At 37.6% G+C, this 21,180-nt stretch overlaps 1 protein-coding gene across 1 annotated transcript in view; it reads right to left on the bottom strand.

The window, feature by feature from the left end:
- diaph2 (diaphanous-related formin 2) overlaps positions 1–21,180 on the bottom strand; it is a 329,306-nt gene that overhangs the window by 262,257 nt on the left and 45,869 nt on the right. The gene's annotated exons all lie outside the window — the stretch shown is intronic.

Here is a 21,180-nt window from a genome sequence, read left to right as displayed (position 1 = left end):
CTCCTCCAAAACCATGAGGAGAAACACCACCTAGTCTCGTCAAACTTTACTTCTATTTCTTTACTTTAGTTTCTTTTATTTTCCGTTGAGAGTTTCGTGTTCCTCTGAGTTAAGTTTTGCCAAACGCAGTGCCTCAAGTGCCGTCTAAAACTTTAACCAGACCACAGCTCCGCGTCGTCAGCCAACGCGCAACCATTGGCTTCCCAAGACTGAACTTCCAGCCAACCTGCGACCGCGGGAAACCCCCTTCTGCAGGGATGACAACAAAAGGAACCCCCGTACAGGCAACGCAACGCAAGTACCTCCAGATCCTAGCTGAACTGGTGCATTTAATATATGTTTTATACTCATTGAGGAACTCAATGCTAGGGTTAATTAAGTGATTGATGGTTGTTCAGGTCTATGCAATTGCACATATTGCTGTAAACTAGGGATTTCACATTTTCATTCTCATAAACTAACTATTTTCTCACTTTCTCTCTTTCTGCAACTTGTGTGAATGTGTGTGTTTATGTGTTAGATTAGTTTATATGTCTTAGATTTATCCAATAAAGCCTTATTTATATTGAAAAGAGAAGTATCTTGTGTTTTGTGCTTACAAGTTAATGTCTTAAACTGCCGATCTTGTTACTGTGCTAATTAATAGTGCTTTCATTATATTTTGGATATAAATATCCATTGCAGAATTTATGTTATATGGCCCGTTCAATGAATCACTGGCAGACTCAGTGATCAGCCGCAAAACAGTGATTCTGTCCAAATTCCCTTTAAAATCTTAAATGATTCCCTTTGAGCTAAATTGACCTGTTTCCCTTACACACAATACTACTACTATTTTTAACTGTAATTTTAATCAAATAAATGCAGTTTTTGTGAGCATTAAGAGACTTCTCTCAAAAACATTTAGCTTTGACCAGAAGTGTGTGTGTGTCTATATATATATATATATATATATATATATATATATACAGTGGGTACGGAAAGTATTCAGACCCCTGTATAAACATACATTATAAATCTAATATTTCTATATCATTTATATGAATGATTATTTATGGATAATTTATGGATAAATGTACTAGATGACTTCACAAACAGACTAGTTGGTTGTCGAATGACTACTAAACAATACTGATTGATCCCAACTTTCTGTAAAGAGCTATTCTTGTGAAACAATGCCTCGGGAAAAGAAAGTCGATATGTTATTTAAATAAGCATACTCCATTCAAAGAGTGTTTATGTTTCATATGTATGTCTATTAATATGTAAGATATATCTGTTACAAAATCACCTTAACATTTGAACCAAACACTGCACTCCCTGAACCTAAAGCCATGCTGCAACCACTAGGCAAGCTTCCATTTTAGCTCGATACATCCTACACTCCTCGACAGCAGCACACGCGCGAACGCACACACTTGTGGCATTCAGTTTCAGCTCAAAGACTAGTAAAGGTTGGTTGCCATGGGGACAGGTGCATGCACAGCTGATGCGAGTGGAATGGTGTGTGCTAGTGAAGCGTGTCACACAGTTTGCACTCATGGCAAACAAGTGTCGTGGAACAGCGGAGAGCGTGAAAGCTCTCATACTGCTGTCTGAATGGCCAATCACAGCGCAGACCACAGGAGAAAAAGTCAACACGTGGTCAAGCTGGAGGTAGAGTGAGTGACTTTGTCTGAGTTGGTCTCTCTCTTTTTCTTTGAGTCTCTTACACATTCACAATAAAGTTGCCCTAACCCTTCTATTATGTCTCATATATCAAGGTGAGAGGTCGTAGTGATTAATTCATTGAAAAACAACATATTAACTACAATTGTCAGCTACTCACTAATAACCATGCAAAAAAAAAAAAAAAAAAAAACTTTCAATCACCTTCACATGCTCTCACATTTACAAAATGGCACACAATGGCGTGGCACACAAAATAAATTTTGTGTTAAGGTATAATGATAGCATGTATATCAACTGCATTTGGAAACGCAGCACAACTCATAATAACAGTTTGCCTGTAGCCTGACCTTCCATTAGCACTTGCTTTTGCACTTATGTTTAAATGTTCTTCCCACAAATAACATTGACACTAACTTTGTCCATGCATTTTCCCATGGCAACAAATTCATCTAGATGAGGTCAAAACTCAAAATTAAATTACATCTCTAAATTAGTGACAGATTCAAGGTCCCGAATTAACTTTTCATACACCTGACAACATAAGAACATAGCCACAAAGCAAAGCAAAGCAAAACAAAAATAATTAAAATAAAACATACAATAAAATAATATAATATGAAATAAAAAATAAAAATAATGCATTGGAAGGTGTTTTTTTTTTTGTCCTATTTAAAATTTTTTCCTTGGACAATGGTGACAAACAGCAGAAGTTATTGCGTCACTCACAGCTTTGCAGGTCTCAAGCTCAAGCTACTCTTTGGAATGTCACCTGTCATAAAAACGTGGCTGCACATTGTGATTTTGTTTGCTCATATTCCACATGAATATTATATTCCACATTCCACACAAAACAAGAATCTTGAATGCAGGGTTTCTGCAGGATTTTTAAGCTCAAATATAAGACTTTTTAAGACCTTTTTTAAGACCTGCACAAATACAATTAATACCATATGAGCGGGGTAGGGCAATGTCTATAGTACCATATTAAACTGTAAAATTACTGTAAAAAGCATAATTTACAGTTCAGATACAAGTTTTCACAAAAACATTTCAGCCTTTAAACCACTTTTAAGAAAATAGAGTCAAAAGTATGAATTATTATATTGATTTAAACAATTATTATCAATTAATTATTATATCAATTAAATAACATAAATTAGAGGTGTGCGATATTAACAAAAAATGATATCTCGATAATTTTCTGGGATTTTATCGATAATGATAATTAGATAATATTTTGCTGAGTGTGTTACTGTGCTGGTATCTTAGGGACTGCCGTGGACAGCTGACTCCTGAATTTTTTGATATTCATCATATTCTGTGTGGTCAGTTCAAAGCAGTGATATAAAATAATAATTTCCAACAAGTTGTATGGGTATTTTTACCTTTAAGCCATTTTGTTCTAAAAGTATATACCAACTTTTGAGTCAAATTCTGGCATTTGGGCTGTTACCAAGCAAATGAAATCAGTATCAACAAAATGTATCTTAAATCTTTAGCTGCATTAGAAGTGGCATTTAGATGCATTTACACACTGTTTAATGCATCTCTGAGGGACACGGAATACTTTAACCTGCAGTTACAAATGCATAAATAATGTTTTGATAAATTAAACATAAAACATTGAAAACTGATATTTGAAATTATTTTTAAAATGAAAAGGTACCTTAAATGTGACATTAAAACCGCCAGCAGGTGGCAGCAAGTTACTGTTAAGTGAGTCATTGCGATTGAACCGCATCATTTAAACGGTTGATTCATTCAGGAACGAGACACCGTCCTGTTACTCAGAGATGCAAAACAGCGCTGTTGCTGTGTTTGAAATGATTTTTGTTGGAGAAATAGAGCAAAAACAGAAAATATGGTGTCTAAAACATAAGTCTCTTAATACTAAATTCTTGTTTATTGAACTGTTGTATAAAATCAATATCACATTTGTAATCATGCTGACTTTTGGAGAAAAAAAATGTCACTCTTCGTATGATATTAACTATATGAAATTATATAAATATATACATTTTCTGCACAATATCTTGAATTATGTGATAATTCTAAATGCATTTTCATAGACTGATTCATGCAATGAAAGAACGCACTCTAAATGCGCACGCGCACTAATCTAAACTACTAAGTTAGACTTCTTCACGTAATGTATGTGTGCACTATGTAGGTGTGTTTTGTTTGCTTTTCGCGATATACTCGATATCATCAAATCGCACATCGTTAAAACAATTACGATATTATCGCAAACCATACATATCGCACAGCCCTATACTGTTTAGATTTTTATAATGCATTGTCTTCTTATCGATCTACCAGTTCACATTTAAAGCTCTGCGTGTTTGCAGGGTAAAAGCATGGGTCGATTTTTACATTTGTCTGAAATCTAAATAAAACAACAGTTTTATTGAAAATGCATATTCATTCTCTGGCAGCAGGTAACGCTTTTGGCCGACCTATAACTATTTCCCCAGTAACGGCAGAACACAAAGCAGCGTAGCACCGGACTTTGAACGTGCAGCGCTCATGAAATCATAGCGCTTTGAAGGTTAATCGTCATATTCAGCATATCGCAATTCTGGTCTTTCCATCCCCAAATTTAAGACCTCTTGAAATCATAATTAAGACTTTCTTGCAAAAAATTAAGACTTTTTAAGGCCTTAAATTTGATACAACTAAATGTAATACTTTTTAAGACCCCGCGGAAACCCTGTGAATGGTGAAAAGCATTCTCTTGGTGTCTAAATATCACTACAAGATGGATCTGATCTGTGTCTGGAGGACATAACTTTAAACTAACCCACAGTAAACATTCTGCATCATTAATGCAAACAACGACATTTAGATTTTTTTTTTCCATAAAATCCATAAAAATAACTCTGAATGCACTGACTGCAACTCTCTAGTAATTGTATCAGCATCAGCCACAGAAAGATTGATGTTGCTTAACTCTAAATGCATGTACATCAAGCCTCACCAGAGAAATGTAAGATAATTTGCCAAAATCTTGGAGTTATTGATTAACAAGCCACAGCCAGATCGTTTCTGGGTATTACGGTTTTGTTTTGTCCCATAAAGTATACAAGGGATGGCTACCAGCCCATGCTGGCAATTTACCAGTCAAAGCAGCATGTGTTTGTGAGTGTTGAACCATGATATGATGGGCAACTGGACCAGAGGAGTGGAGAGGGGAGTAGGACAGGCAGATATCAGTGGGACAGGGGTGCAGAATAATCTGAGGGGACAGTGGCAAGATCCAGGAAGCCCTGGGAGCCGGGGCAGCACTATCCTCTACTCTCCCGAGTTGCATTGTGTCTCATGCATTCAGTGTTAATCTCACCCTTTGGGGACATTTGCTGTTGTGTTAATTACACACAGCCAGGAGCATTCATTAACACAAAAACACAAGCAAACAGACATGCAGAAGTTCACTGACACATGTTATTGTACATGGATATGCACAACACATGCACACACTGGGCACTAATGTGTAGATCTAAGGATGAATAATTGACATGGCTAACACGGTTTAAACATAAACAAACCATATCATTATTCAAACACACAGACGTCAACAAAGAAATTGGATATTGGCAGAGATAATATACAATATGATATAGGTGCAATACATCATGATTGGATCGCAACTGGCGGAAAGGAGCGAAAAGGAGCAGGAAAGGAAAGGAAAGGAAAGGAAAGGAAAGGAAAGGAAAGGAAAGGAAAGGAAAGGAAAGGAAAGGAAAGGAAAGGAAAGGAAAGGAAAGGAAAGGAAAGGAAAGGAAAGGAAAGGAAAGGAAAGGAAAGGAAAGGAAAGGAAAGGAAAGGAAAGGAAAGGAAAGGAAAGGAAAGGAAAGGAAAGGAAAGGAAAGGACAATACAATACAAACAAACAATAAATGAATAAATGCTTTTCTTATGAAGTTTCTATTCATCAAAGAATGTAGCACAGTTTCCACAAAATTAAGCAATGCAGCTGTTTTCAACATTGATAATAATAATAACTATTTTGTGCATTGCAAATCAGCATATGAGAATGATTTCTGAAGGATCACGCAACACTTAGGACTGGAGTAACGGCAGCTGAAAATTCAGCTTTGCATTCACATAAATAAATTACATTTTAAAATACATTATTATATGATATTATATAAAATATATGAATACATTAATATTTCACAATTTTACTTTATTACTTCACAATTATACTGTATTTAAAAAAAAGAAAAAAAACGTGTGCACCTCAAACATTTGAACAGTAGTGTATGCAGACAAAGACACAAGTAAATCAATAAAAAAAAGGAATCAAGGACCTAAAGTAGTGACAGAATAATGATATACTAACATATATTTAAATCAGCCCCAGTCACACCCTCACACACATACAGGCTTATCTAACCAACTTTAAATACACACACAGCATGTTTACAATCACATGCTACAATCATCTACAGTGGCACCGTTTGGCTCTTCCAAATCCAAAACACCCACCACATTACCACTATCCAGTGCCAAAATAGCCAGACGGGTCTGCAGCTAATGTTCACACAATTAACTCCAGAGCTCTGGGTCTCTCCCCCCATCCTCTTATAACCTCTTCCTCCCTGCATCACCCTGCTTGAGACCAGCCCTCATTACTTCCTGCCATCCGCTGACCTCTCACCATGGAAACCCAGCCACACAGCTCGCACACACCTGGGGTTATAACCACAAGCAAATTCGCTCTTCGTTTCCAATCTATGACCGCCTAGAGATGGTGGAAGGGCCATTGGGACGTGCCGAGTATATTGCAGAGTCGTGGCAGTCAGCTTGGTTTCTGGACCAGAGTGATGGGCTGGCAGGTGACCCTCTCCTCTAGCAGCTGAGCCCGGACCAAGCCGCGGGCTCTTTAATTGTGCCGCAGGGGAGTCCGAACTCTCTCCCCCTCTGGCATATTACGGCGCTAGTCGGTTTAGACAAGATTGAGAACGCATGAGATAGAGACAGCGAAAGGGAGAGAGATGCGTTTTGACTGGATTTCAGACAGAGTGAATGGGTTTAAATAGCCATGTGGGCTGAGAGACCCTCCATCACTGCCGAGCACCTGCGTGATAGTTATGTATCGGTCGGCTAATGGACTCTGGCATTATGGGAGAGTTAAACATGCTTCAGTAGCCTCAGCATGGGAAGAGGGGGGGGAAAGGCGTCAAACATTCTCTCTGACATGACATAGACCATTAGCACCGCCATCAACATGGCAAACACACGTTACAGGATGCCGATGCCGCACGCCAGCAGAAAAATGGCATTGAGGCACATGCAGGCGAATCAATTCAACTCAATTGTTATTATAGGGGGAGGAGGGCTGGTGCACCTCAAGGCCTCATCCATATAATGTAACACAACATACAGTATACTCACTAACAGCAAGTAAACTACACATACGATAAAATGGGGGATGGGGAGTTTAAGTGGACGGTGGTTTGACTCTGACGTGTCACGCCAATGCCTCTAATCAAATATCAGAGAACTGATGAGAAAATGTAATACAAGGTGGTGTTGGCTGAAGTACACGAGTGCTCTGACGTTGATTGTGTGAAATGTGATTAAAATTGAATCAAGGCATATCAATCGTCTGAGGTTAATTTGTATTAACACGCCGTGCTAAAAGTGTGCTTTCAATCCCTGAGATGCCCATGGCTTCAGAAAGGTTAATAAGTTGCCTCACCTCGGCCGAGACGGAGGAGGAAGGAGAGAAGAGGCAGAGCGTGCCCATTTAATGCAAATTCAGAAGAGCACATACAGCAATGGTCACATCTATCCAGAACATCTGCTCTTTTGGCCTCATCTTTAGAACCCTTACGAAGTAAAGAATCCTTATATATTGGGCACAAGTCACCCGAGTCACTTAAAAATGCATGACTGTCATTCAATGAGGAATAAAATATCAAATCAAACAGCATCTGAAACCTGGAGTTTTTCTCAGAGAAGGTGATTTTAGTGAATGTATGAAATGAGCAATGTTTGTATTAACTAAAAAATTTATTTTTTTATTAAAATAGTGGAAATAGAACATAAATATTAGATGAAAGCTTAAAAAAATATATAAATGGCAACTTATTTTTAAACAAAATATTTAAATAAGCTAAATAGAAATGCACTGAAGTGAAAAATGAAAAAGAAATGCTAATCAAATATTAATAAATACTATTTAATATACTATTATATAACAGTATAAAATAGTAAATCATGATAGAATAACACTAGTAGTGAGTCTAGATTTGATATTTTGTTATATAATCCAAAGATATCCATACATTTTGAAGTTTACATCTTTGAGCAACTATAGTATCTTTCTCTCTCTGCATTATCTCTGCTGTAAAGTTGACAATTAGCTGCTGGATCAAAGTTTGGAGTCAATCCTATTCACAGTCACAAATGATGAAACGCTTTTTATATTGCACCCTGTGGCTGTTTGCGAATGGATTTAGTGACAAGACGAAGGAAAAAAAAAATGTGCCAGGATGGAGGCTTGTATCAGCATCTATGCAGCACACCACAGACACAAACACTTTACACCGGTCCACTGCCAAGAACTGACCAACACCTTAGAAAATTGGAAAGAAAAAAAGGTATGGAAGAGACAGGCAGATAGAGAGAGAAAGCATAAATAGGTATGTACTGCTCTGCCGACTTGGAATCTTCATAAAGCACAGCGCACACTACAAGACAGAAACTTGTCACTCTTTTATGTTTTAAGACTGCAACAAAAAGCCCCAGATTGTAGTCAATTCACAGCATGTGCCCATCATCAACTAGTGTGAGAGACTACAGATACTTCGACACATTTCAGACTTGTTTGAAATCCAACCAACCAGTTGTCAGATTTGCACAAAATGAGACCATTGCACCTCCACAAAACTCCAACAGAATGCTATAGAAATAATGGCTGTCTACGCAAAGTATGTATATGTATCAGGGCTCAGACAACCATCAAGTGTGCATAAAGCACACCTTTTAATAAAACACATTCAAAATTCAGAGGGGAAGAAAGAATCTGTGAAAGTTCATATGCAATGCTTCTTTAAGGCAGTCTTGCTTTATGTTAAAAAAGACCCTACTTCTCTCCTTTCTTGCTTTCTACCAAAAGAGCATTGCTTAGAGTTGGCCAAGATATACATGAGGTCAGAGATCAGGAGAGCAGCAACAAATAAGACAAAATGTCAAAGAGAGGGTCGAGCGGTCAGACTATATGGCTCTCATACATCATGTAAAGACCTCAAAGGCTGATCTTTGCTGGCGAGAGGTCAAGAAAACTCTCACAAGCGTTCAAAGAAGAGGACTGAAATGTTGATTGAATGAAACAGAGAGAGGGAGAAAGGGACAGATTTGAGCAAGAAAGATCTATAGCAATCAGGATAGATAGATAGACAGACAGAGACTTTTTTTATGAAAAATATTTTTTTCTTATTCAAGAAGCTGTTTCACTCACATACATCACAATGGAAGAACAAGTCTGGTTCAATTTCTGGTTCATACTGAGTTTAACAACAGTCAACAGAAACATGTTCAATTGTTCACTGTTCATTCAAAAATAAAATTTCAGTCACCACTCACCCTCATTACTTTCCTTTTTTTTCATGCAGAATTTAAATTATAGTTATCGCACCACACAAGTGTCATAAAGGTATTTCATACGACCAGTGCGCTATATAGTCAAACACAGTCTGAAGCCATTCAATAAGGTTGTGCGTTCACAAGTGAAGTATTTACGTCATTAATTAATAATTGCATCAATCTCATGAACAATTAACGAGTCTTTCTTTTGAGTCAGATCTTATCAATGAGTCAGTACATAAAAAAATGGTTCGAGTGATTTGTTTGTGAACCAGAATGATCCAGTTAACTCTTTAACAAAAAAAAAATTTAAAAATGATATTTCATTCATAAGTTATGCTACTGTATGTCCATGGTAGAGGACATCCGGACTCAATTAAAAAAAAAAAAAAAAAAGACATGAATGAACATGCACAGGCAAAAACAATAGCTTTTTTAAATCACCAATACATTTTTAGTTTTCAGGATTTTTTTTTTTTACCAAACTTTGTATAAAGATGATTATCAACTGTGTTATAACAGAATGATTTGATATATAATTTTTCTTTCTGCAAAATGTGTGTAAAATGGCCATAAACGAGTTTTCTCATTATATACAATGTATCTATAAACTAAATCTAATTTGCATATTAATGTGTTTTTGGGGCAACATGTAATGAAAAAAGAAGTGTAATAATGGGAGTAATATTTGACAAGATTTTCATAATACATAATATTTCATAGAATACTGAAATATAATTTCTTTCCCTATTCATTTATGTCTCCCAAAATGCTAATAAACATGCTTTTAGTCTCATATGAGGTCTCATTTAGTCTCATATCCTCATATGAGGACATGTATGAAATCAACATCCTGTTTCGTAACAGAAAGTCATATTTTGATTTGAAACCCCATAACATTTTCCTGAGATGTTGATTTATGACAGACAGTTTAAAAATTTGACAGATTTAAATGATAATTACAAAATATTATCATATTTCCAAATGTCACAAAATTAATATCAGACATATTTGAAGACCAAGGAGAGGGAGTGGTCATAGTGAAACATCCTAACATTTAGTATCTCTGAAAAGCCCTGAATGTGCTCTGTACTGGACATCCAGACTTAAAACTGTGGCATGTATAGTCTCAGAGAAATACACCAAAATATAATGTCCTCATATGAGGTCAAAGGGTCTCATGAGGTTATGATCCTTTTATGCTGCTTTTCTACCCTTTTTGAAGAGTGAATGTTTCAGTCCCTATTCATTTTGAGTGTTTGAAAAAGAGCATAGGAAACAGTCTGCAAGATTTCACCTTTTGTGTTATTTGAAAGAAAAAGTCTGACAAGTTTGGCATGACAATTTTCATTTTGTTGGGTGATCTCTTTAAATCTCACTACACCTTCCTTCCATCTTTGAGGTCCTTTCCATGCTTCTCTCCTTGACCTCTACTCTCTGCTGTCCACGATAGCCCACCCCTCCCTTACTCTTTTCAATCCCCTCCAAAATTCACTCTCTTTTCCCCAAAATGTCTTGTAACGCTGGTCTCCAATCAGGGCGAGGGCTGTTGTGCGGTTGCCTGGGTTCTCGGCTCAGCTTTCCATGGAGAAGAGGCTTTTCACGCTGCAGAGTGTGTTGTTGATATTCAGTGAGGCTCCATCTTGAGCACGCAGCACCGGGATTGTTTACTCGACAGGCAGGCGAGGGTAGGCGATGGGGGGACAGCGAGCGTGTCGTCCCATCTACTCTTCAGACCTCTCTCTGCACTCTTTCACTGCCCTGAACCAATTCCACCTCAGAGTCTCGGGGACAAATTAAACATGATAAGACGTCACCACATAGGCCTAGAGAGCAGGGGGAGAGGATCGCACCGAGATGTGGCCTCAACACCATTTTTGATTTGTATGGAAATTAGAAGTCGAACTGCTCAAACAGCCAATAAAGTTGCAGTCTGGGAAATGTAACATTTAGATAAAAGACTATGGTGGCAATTAGCACTGATAACATGACCAAAACAAAGAAAACAAAGCATGCGGAAAGTAAAAAAAACTTAAATGCTTTTGAATTATGCTGCAACAACAGAGAAAGTCTATAAGGATTTTTGAAAATACTAACATTTTGTCGCCTTGGAATTATTAGGTTCTATCTGACATTTTTGTCAGTTCTCATTCTGACAACACTAATTTTATGTTTTAAAACCAATTGTAAGTCAAATGTTTATATTTCTTGAAAATTGTTGCTTCAATTAATGTTTTGCAAGATAGAACCTTATAATTTCAAGTGGGAAATTACTTTTTAGAATTAGAAGGTTCTATCTGTATTTTACCTGTTCTAAGAAATCCCCATTTACAAATTTGAGAAGATTTTGATATTGTCCATTTAGAATACATTTAGGGTCGCTGTCATGTTCATGTATGGAAGAGACTTGTTCCCCATATCATTTTTGCTATATGGAATGCAAAAACTTTGAAGCTTAATTTCTAGGCAGCGATTTGTACATTTTAATAAATTCGCTCTCACATCTTTTAGTTTAATTAATTTGGTTTAATTATAATCAACATTAAGTTTAACACTAAACAAAGTTAATTAAATCCCAATCAAATATTGAAACACAATAACTTCTTATATACTGTACAACATATGTTGCTTATAATATCGCAAAACGTTGATTTAAGTATGAAACTACAAGCAACCTTGTGATTCACTGAACTAATTGATTTAGGAAGATTTGCAAATATTATTATTCTCAAGTACTCTGTCATAAGTTCGCTTACATGAGAAACACTGTGGAACTAGTTCCATTAACATATGCAGACATGAATATTTCCAAACCTTAGCCGCAAAAGAAACACGCCCATCACCACACTGTGAGCGGGGCACATCTCTCTGGGGTACTCAGAGTCCCCATGCCTACGTCTGGGATGCCTTGTTGTAGAAGTAGTTTGATGCAGACCCCCGCAGGGCCTGAGAGGATGTGACTCCAGCCTAAATACATCTTCTCTCACTGTCAAACCCCATGGCAGAAAGAAAATAAAGCTCCTCCCTTCTCTACTCGTCTGCCCGGGAGACTATATGCCTCTGTAATGTGCCGTTGTTTTTGGTTTCTTATTTCAGTCTTGTTTTTGTTCCCTCTAGGCTGCATGTGGAGGGCACACGTCACTATTTTGAAGAGATGTTGATTATTCATGTACCCCATACTGACAGGAATACTTTAAATTATCAGGTGATGCCGGGCCTATTTATCTCAGTCCTAGCTCGTCCAATCATGTCTCACTACTGTGCTGAACATGAGATCATCAGCAAGTATGAAACTAGAAGAGTGACACAGAGATTAAGCCCATGATTATGAATGTTTTCTCTTTGTACAAATCAGAACGTCTTCACTAATGTCTACTTTCCCTTCCCTGGGAATTTAAACCAGGAAACTTGTCTTTTAGTGAGTACTTGCTAAGATAATATGACTTGTTTAGATTAAAGATCTTGCGCCAGAAAACTTTGATTAATCTCAGGCTTAACAGCTTTGGTCGAGAGAAGTTGCATGATATATTTAATAGCTATTCCAAGTATAACACACAATTATAGTGTTACTATAGACCGGATTTGGACATCCTTGTTGCAGTAGCATACAACAATGTCATCACTTAACTTTCCTTAAACTTTCTCAGGGGAAATCAAGTAGAGAAAAAGAAACCAGTAACTTCCACTGCCTACTCAAAAGTCTACGATATAAACGGAAAGCAAAAACTTGCACTTAAACATCCCCCAAATGAGGAGTTATGAGGCAAAGATTTCATTGAAAGTTTTTAGGGTTTCTTTGAGACAGGTAGCACCGCGTGGTGGTATTTTCAAATGGGCTGTTAAGTGCAGTGGTTGCCCAAATTGCTCCCCTCTGTGATAAGATGATTAAAGTCAGTGGGACATCCGAGTGTAGCAATATGAGCCAAGAACAGTGGGGTATCCTTCTCAAAATGCACAGACTCCTGTATCCAGGTCACCCCCTGTGGCCTCTCTAATGCACAATAAACTCATTACAGGCCATTAATATTTAACTATCTAATTTTCCTGCATAAGTGATTTATTAGAGAACGGCAAAAATGAGTGAGACTGTGGGCCTAGGCAGAGGCAGAGCACAGTAGGCAAACAAAGAAAAATTAGCACGGGCCACATTGGCTTTATTGAGACAAATTGGCTCTGCGTATGAGAGCAATTAGAGAAATCGCTTTCTTTTCAGAAGCATGCCACCAGAAAGCAACTCTCTATTTTTGGTATGAACCCTGCAGAATTCGATAAAGCCCTCTGCTGTCAGATGAGCAGAATTAAAAGAGAGCAAAAATCTAGAGAGCCTAGATTCAAGGTCAGAAAGAAGCCAATCAATGGCATTTTGATGCATTGATGGGCCATCTCGGTAGCGTCCTAGGCAGCTATTTTCTAAGTACACTGAAAAACTGAAGTTTCAATAACATTTCAAAACAGCGATGCAATCTGACAATGATTGCATCATGTATTTACGATTTTAAGAAGTAGCAGGTCTACTTCTCCGATACGGTCTCTGAAGTCAATGCTGCTATAAACACTTGCTGAGAAAAAAGCTGTGATTTTTATAAAAGTGCAGGTGCCAAAACCAGTAGTGATCTGATGATAGAAAGAGCACGCCATCATACGAGTGTGTGTTGAGAAAAATAGTGTGTGCTTGTGTGCACTTGAGTTTTTAGTGCAAGACTGGGTAGCCTTGGGTCCAGATGGACATGTTGACGTCCGAGGATGAGTGATTTTCTGGAGTGATGAAAGAGAAAATTTGAAAGAGAGAGAAGAGGGAGAGGGCCAGAGTCATGCGGACAGAGCTGCACTGGCAGATGCTTCTATTTGCAATAAACAGCATCAGCAATAAACAGCTCTGTCCTTAGGGGAGACAAGTGGAATGATCTAACCCCCTGTTCAAAGCGCTTTAGCATGCTGCTTATCAAAAGCCTCCTTTATTATTTTACTGTGGCATTAAGACCAAGCTGTTAATATGAGCCAGGCTGGAGAACAATTCTACTGTGTCCTACATTCATCTGCCACAGGGCGTAACGGGATTGGCTTGTATGGAAATAAACACAATTCTAATCAGGTGGTGGTCCTATGTTATAAAGCCTGGTATGGAAACCTCAAGGATTCCAGTTTCCTTTGATACTGGGATCTGTTATGTTACATAAAATACATTTGTGTCTGTTCATGGTAATGCCTATATGTCCTTTTTCAAAGACATAACACTGCTGTCATTACAGATTACAGGCTTGAAACTCACAACAAGGCAATACAAGCCCAAAAGCCTTTTATGGGATCTTGCTTCTGTCTTATATCTAACCGTGTGTGTAGGGATTTGAGCAAGCATTTCTGATTTCGGAAAAACCTGGTGCAAGAGCTCTCGGTACAGAAACAGAATACTGGGCTGCATATCTGAGGCCTTTGATCGCGAACAGGTTAAGCCTGATTCCATCATTGAAAAGTGAAAGTGTCCGGGTCGTTTCAGGACCCTCCATAACCCAAGAATTAAGCCTTGGCAGGGGCACACAAGCAATGTCGGGGTACTAAGGAGGAGGGAGGAGAGGAAACAGTTGTTCAGAGAGTTCAGAGAGAATTTGATGAAATTTTGGCTGATGAATGGGGATCATGCCAGGCCCCTTGCGGGGAAGCTGAGGTCCTGAGTCACAGCCATGTTTTTAAAAGTGAAATCTGTCATTAATGCCTTACACAGCTGGCAGAAGATCTAAAAAGATAGAAAAATTAATGATTGCACAAGGACTGAATATGAATACATACACAAATTACAATCCATATATACATAAAGACTAGGGATGCACAGAATGTTCGACAACCAAAATGATTCAGCCGAAAATAGTAAAAAAAAAAAAAAAAAAAAAAAGCTATTTCGGTGTTCGGCTGAATAAGCGAAAAGACCGAATAACTTGTACTGAACAATGACGTGACGCGATCAAATAGAGGCGCACACTGACGTAGCAAACATGTCGGCAGTGTGGAGGCATTTAAAAGTGTCCAAGAAAGACATAAAAATCATTACAAGCACCGACAGCGAGAGACTGTTTAGTGCTGCATCTCATGTCTCTGATGAGAAGAGGAAGGGTGGTTGTTGCTGGTTACTGTATGATGATTGAAATCGCGAAATGGCCTTAAACAATTAGTAAATAAACTGCAGAATGTTGTTTTCTAATACACTCACAAATAGCATGTATTCAAACAGCGCTGCACAAGCTCGCAGTGCCAGAGTTCAAAGTCCAAAGCGCGAGGAAAATCTGCACTGAAACAGTGTTACTCATCAGTTACTCAGTCATATTTTTATGAATTTTTACAAGGCATGTGACAATGTGATACATGCGACAAACATCTTCCCAAATTCATAATTAGAATCATTTATAAATCTGCTGTTGTCAACAAAAAAAGCACTGAGGTCTTCCTGCAGGTTTCTGACTAAATAAAAGCTCCATCAACATACATAAATGTTAGTATTGTAATTTTATTGTTGTTCTGACAATAAAATAAGACAATAATAATGATAATAATATTTACAACAGCTCTATTAATAAAATTATTATAACATTCACACATAGTGTTCAATTTGGGATCTGTAATATTTTCTATTGTTTTAAAAGATGTCTCTTCTGCTCAGCAAGGCTGCATTTATTTGTACAGTAAAAAAATATTATTTTACTAACTTATTCATTTTAATGCTTTGTTGGTATAACGTCTGCTAGAATGTTAAAACAAATTTCAGTGTTAAGTAATTTTTTTTAAATTGTTGTTTTGTAATTGACCTTTTCTTTGTAAAGTAAGAAAAACAGTAAAAAGCACATTTTGGCTATTTAATTTATGCAATGGTGAATTTTTTTTTTTGAAAAACAGTGTTCGGTATTCGGCCCAGTGTTTAATTTTGTTCGGCTTCAGTCAAGAATTTTCATTTCGTTGCATCCCTGTGGCACATTTGTTTGATATTAAATGACATTTACAGAATGTCCTAAACTTACATAAAATAAAACAAATTTTATATCAATATCAAATGTCATTTTAAATATTTTAATTCATTCATAATAAAATAATAATATAAAGTTATCCTAATTAAATTACAAGCACAATTAACTCTTACACAAATCATATTGTGAAGGATCCATCACAATTCAACATTAAAGTACCACTTTTGTGCTTTTCCAAGTCTTCAGTAAGTAACTCTATCTGCATCTACAGGTAATGCATTTTGACAAAGCCACACTTAAAAACCTTGACCTAAAACAATTTATTTGAGCATGGCAAGATGCTAAAAAACAGCATGACCCATTTGTTTACTTGGGGGCAACAAATATTGATTATGCAATTAACCACAATTAATTTGATCATAATTAATTTGATCATTTGACATATACTGCACAATATGTGAACAAAATATTTAGCCGCTTGACAGCTCCAATTCTTGCATTTGCTGTACGATCACACTGCTTTAATCTTTACCACTGATTCTGTGAGAGATATATGGAACTCTACAGCATGGCCCTCACTTGCTTTTCATTGCTTTTTCTCTCTCTTTCCCTCTCATCATAGGCTCGCCGGTCATTAAGAGACAAAAAATGATGGTAATCCACCTTTTAGAGGTCAAGTGCTGCCCTGGGCTCCTCCTTCTCCATGAATTACTTCAGCATTGACACCAATTATTAAAATACATCTTCATTAGATCTCGCTTCAGAGCTCCATCTGTGGAGCAGCCAGGAGCCATCTTCACCACCCCATCGCACTTAATTTACCCAGATCAAGCTCATCTATTGCCTGAGCCACTCAAAGCACCAACACCAGCAGGGCTGAGCAGTGCTCCCCAAAAAGCTCCTTCATTTTGGGTTACTGCTAGTCTATGTATGTGAGAGCAAAGAAGAAGAAAAAAAGCTACCATACGACTTCATTCAACATCAATTTGCACTTCAAACCAATGCAAAAAACACAGCTTTCCTCACCAAGCAGGAAAAGGGAGGAGTGTGCGCGATCACAGAGAATATCGGTGAAGTGTTCAGGTGCTGCAGTGAGTTCAAATTTCTGTAATAATTCATATGATGCACCATTTAAAGAGGACAGTGGTGATGATGGGGTTTATATTTCAAAAGCAACAAGCAATGCATGTCATCACCGTGCCGAAGAGTCAGACTTCTATTATCTTGACAGTGGATGTCAGCAGTGAAGAAAACCTATTAGGGCAAGAGGAGGAGCAAGTTTTGCCAGCATCCATCTTATTTCAGCGGCACATAAAAGTGGAGGCGTTGAATTGCTTTTCAAATGCAGTAGGTCATGCCACACACTCAGTCCACCAGTGTATCCGATTTGATCCCCCAAGCAGAAACACAAGCAGAACCATTGATTGATACCACCAAGCGAAAGGAGTCTGGGGGAAATAGGAAATAAGAGTGTGAGAGAGAGGGGGTGGAAAGGCCAAGCAACTGTGGCTACAAGGAAAACAACATTACAATAAAATTGGAATCTGACAAAGAAGAGGATTTAAATGAGGTCTAAGCTGCATTTCTGAACAAATAACGTTGCTTCTAAGGCATGTATTGACAGAAGGTGACTGTCGACAATCTTGCAAATCTCCAAGACTATGATTTGGAATGAAAGGGCACAGAACACTAGGGGTTTTTTCTCAAAAGGTCAAGCCCTGAGCATATTTGCAAAGGATGGACCATTGATTAAACCAGTTAATAAGTAGTGAGTATTTTCTATAAACAAGTTGCTCTCAAACTGAGGTCAAGCAGTGCACGACAACCTGCCCTCAATGGCACGAAGCAAGACTCTGGAAATATATACTATTACTAACAATTTTTATTAAAATTATGCTAATTAAATTGTTACTTTCCAAGTTTTGGGTCTATAAAACTTTTTTTGTTGTACTTTTTTTTTACAATAAGATATACAGTATTTTTACTCTGACAGAATGAAATGTGAATAGGTAATATTCTCTTTACGTTTCCTGGTAGTGTTCTGAAATGTCTTCAGGTCCATAAACCACAATTTTAGTCCACAATCAAAGACGACACCAAAAAAAGAAAAAACTGGCTGATCAACAAAAACTATTATTCTGTTTGACATCAAAGTCTGTGAGCATTTAAATGTTTGATTTCCTGAGGACAAGCTTAAAAAGTTGTCTGCCTTTGACTGAGCTTTACTGGATTTACAATGTTATCAATAATTTAACCAGTCTGACAGAGCAGTTCCAAGTGTTTCTACACTGATGGGAGAAGTTTTAGATAAAACTTGCATAGCTTCCAAAACTTCCGAAAACCTACCAAATATTTGAATTAGATTGCAACATTTGAAAACAGGTTTAAAAAAAAATGTGCTAGACTTATATAAATGTTAGTATTATTGTGTACACATATTTTATTTATTTTTATTATTATTTTTTGCTGCTCTGGTAACTAATGTAAAAATATGCCATTATGTGTATACGGTTCAAATAAATAAATAAAATAAATATTGAGGTGATAATATCAATTTCATCATTTTATTATGAAATGAACAATTGCTTTAACTTGCATTATGTCTGTAGTTTGGCCTTATTCCTCAGAAGCTCAAAAAACTACTTTTCAATACAGTAGGAGTATGGATCTCTTGAAAGACATAGATCTAAAATCCCTGTTGATCACTATATCCTTGTTTTGTTAAAAGTTATTTAACACCAGGCCCTTTGAGCAGTGGGGGAGAAAGAGATGCTGCGGCGTAGAGGAAAAGAGGAATGTAAAATGGAGCAGCTATCAATACCAAATTTCAAACACCAGTAAAACTAACACTCTTAGGGGAAAAACTAGATAACAGTGGCCTGTTTTGTATACTTTAAAGAGGGCAAGAGCACATTTACACCTCCTCGACTCATTGTTCATTACTTGGCGGTCTCCAGATAAACGCTTTAGCTGTAAGTGAGTTGTTGAGAGCACTTTTCCCTGGCACTTTCAAGCGTATGGGATTACAGTTCTGCCACTATTCTGTGCACGAAAGATCATATTTTGAGCGCACAAAAGTGCATTTTGCACGCACAATCTGAATTTTGTGGAGAAAATGTTCGTTTCGCAAAGAAGAAAGTATTTCGAGCGCACGAAAATCTATTTTGCGTTTAAAATAAGTTTTTGGATGTGTGCAGACCTTCTCTTTTGCGCGTGCAACATTTCACTAGCTTGCTCACCTGATGCCCGCCCTCAGTGCTCGCTAAATGCCAACAGCTCGCGTCCTCAACACAACCCAGCGTTACAATGTGCCATAATTCCAACCAATCAGAGACAGAGGCTGCTAAATTCTGATTGGCTGCCTTGACAACCAATCACAACATTTCTTGCATTACCTCGACAGCAGAAGAGGAAAAATACAGTGCATGCATAATTATTATGCAAGTTGATATTCTGATCATATTTTTTTCCAAGCACATTTTACCAATTTATTTACTTTGCAATTTCTAGTATTGTATTAGTTTTGAATATTTCTCATGGGCATTTAATAATTTTTTACTTTCAGTCTGAGTTAAATCTCTTTTTTGGCTCATTTTATCTGTAAAAGAAAATCTGCTTAATAATTATGCACACCTGAATATAAGACATTTTTCACTTCAGCCTTCATGAATAATTATATATCAATTATAAATTATTAAATACAAGATTAATAGTAGTTATTAAGATTGATGTCGTTTGGAATTGGTAAAATGTGCTTGGAAATTGAATAGTGAATTGTGGCAGAATTGTAATCCCATACAAGCGGACCACACTCATCACTACATAAAGCGGCAGTTGCGCAGACAAATGAAGCAAAGCTTGACCAACGACTGCTCTGCCAGCTCTGCTATGAGGATTTATAGGGTGAGGCAAAAGCGAGCATCTGCGTAGCCTTATAAAGCAATTCATCCCTGGGGACTGCCAGCTGCACCTAGTCTCAAAATACGCTGGAGACAGGGTGAAGACACCACCTACCACCTCCTTCTCCTCCAACTGGTGCCGTGAAAGTATATTTTAGAGATGAAGTTTTGGCAGTACACTCGTCAGATGGCAGACAGTTCAAAGTCAGTATGATTACCAGTGGTATAGCATCACTCTCTCTTCCCTTCCACTCTCTTGGAGTGGTGAGGTTTACCATTGGTTAATAATCTTTGAATTAAAAGTGGTACGAGGAAGTAAGGTTCTACTCATTGCGTGAAAGTTCCCAGAATGGGTCCAAATCACATCTTACTCCCTTCAAAGCTTGAGTCACAGAATTCTAGATTCATCTTAAAAGAACTGCTGCAACTATCAAACACAGAAAAGCATATTTCATTCATGAAGACGTTCAGTTAGGGTTCAGAAACAGACCTGGGGAGAGTCGAGTCAGTGGGTACGCTTCAGGCGTAATTGATAGGAACTGAGCCAAAGATGGGTCCCTGAGGACCTCCTCAACTCTTACTTATAAAACCTACACCTTTGCAGAGAAAAACTAAAGAAACAATACAAAGTGTAGACGACTGAAACCTAAACACAATTATATCTAAAAAAAAAAAAAAAAGGTGCTTAGCTACACAGGAACAGGCTGTGTTTTTGTCAGCGTCTCAGAAGAGGAAATACAAACCCCAGTAGTAATCAGCAGCGGTTATATTCAAGAGTCATATGCACTTCTACACGTCTTAAACCACCACATTATGCTTGAAGTGTTGCTGGATGGAGTTAAACAGGCCGATATAATGTCGATACTGGAGAATAAGAGGAGTTATCTGGAGCTCTGCCAGTGGGCTAACGCTAGCAAACTCCACAGACCGCGGCCAATCTGCTCTCAGATCAGTTCACTTCAATGACTGATCATCTGACCGCCGCTGCACACATGAGCAGACTCTTCAATTGTGCTCAATATCTGACAGGCCCTCTGCAATGCCCCTTTATGAAACAGGCATTAAAAT

Source organism: Sinocyclocheilus grahami, unplaced genomic scaffold, assembly GCF_001515645.1.
Source record: "Sinocyclocheilus grahami isolate Dianchi unplaced genomic scaffold, SAMN03320097.WGS_v1.1 scaffold167.1, whole genome shotgun sequence".
Taxonomy (NCBI): domain Eukaryota; kingdom Metazoa; phylum Chordata; class Actinopteri; order Cypriniformes; family Cyprinidae; genus Sinocyclocheilus; species Sinocyclocheilus grahami.
Note: the sequence above shows the minus strand (reverse complement) of the source record. Positions and strands in the feature narration are given on the sequence as shown.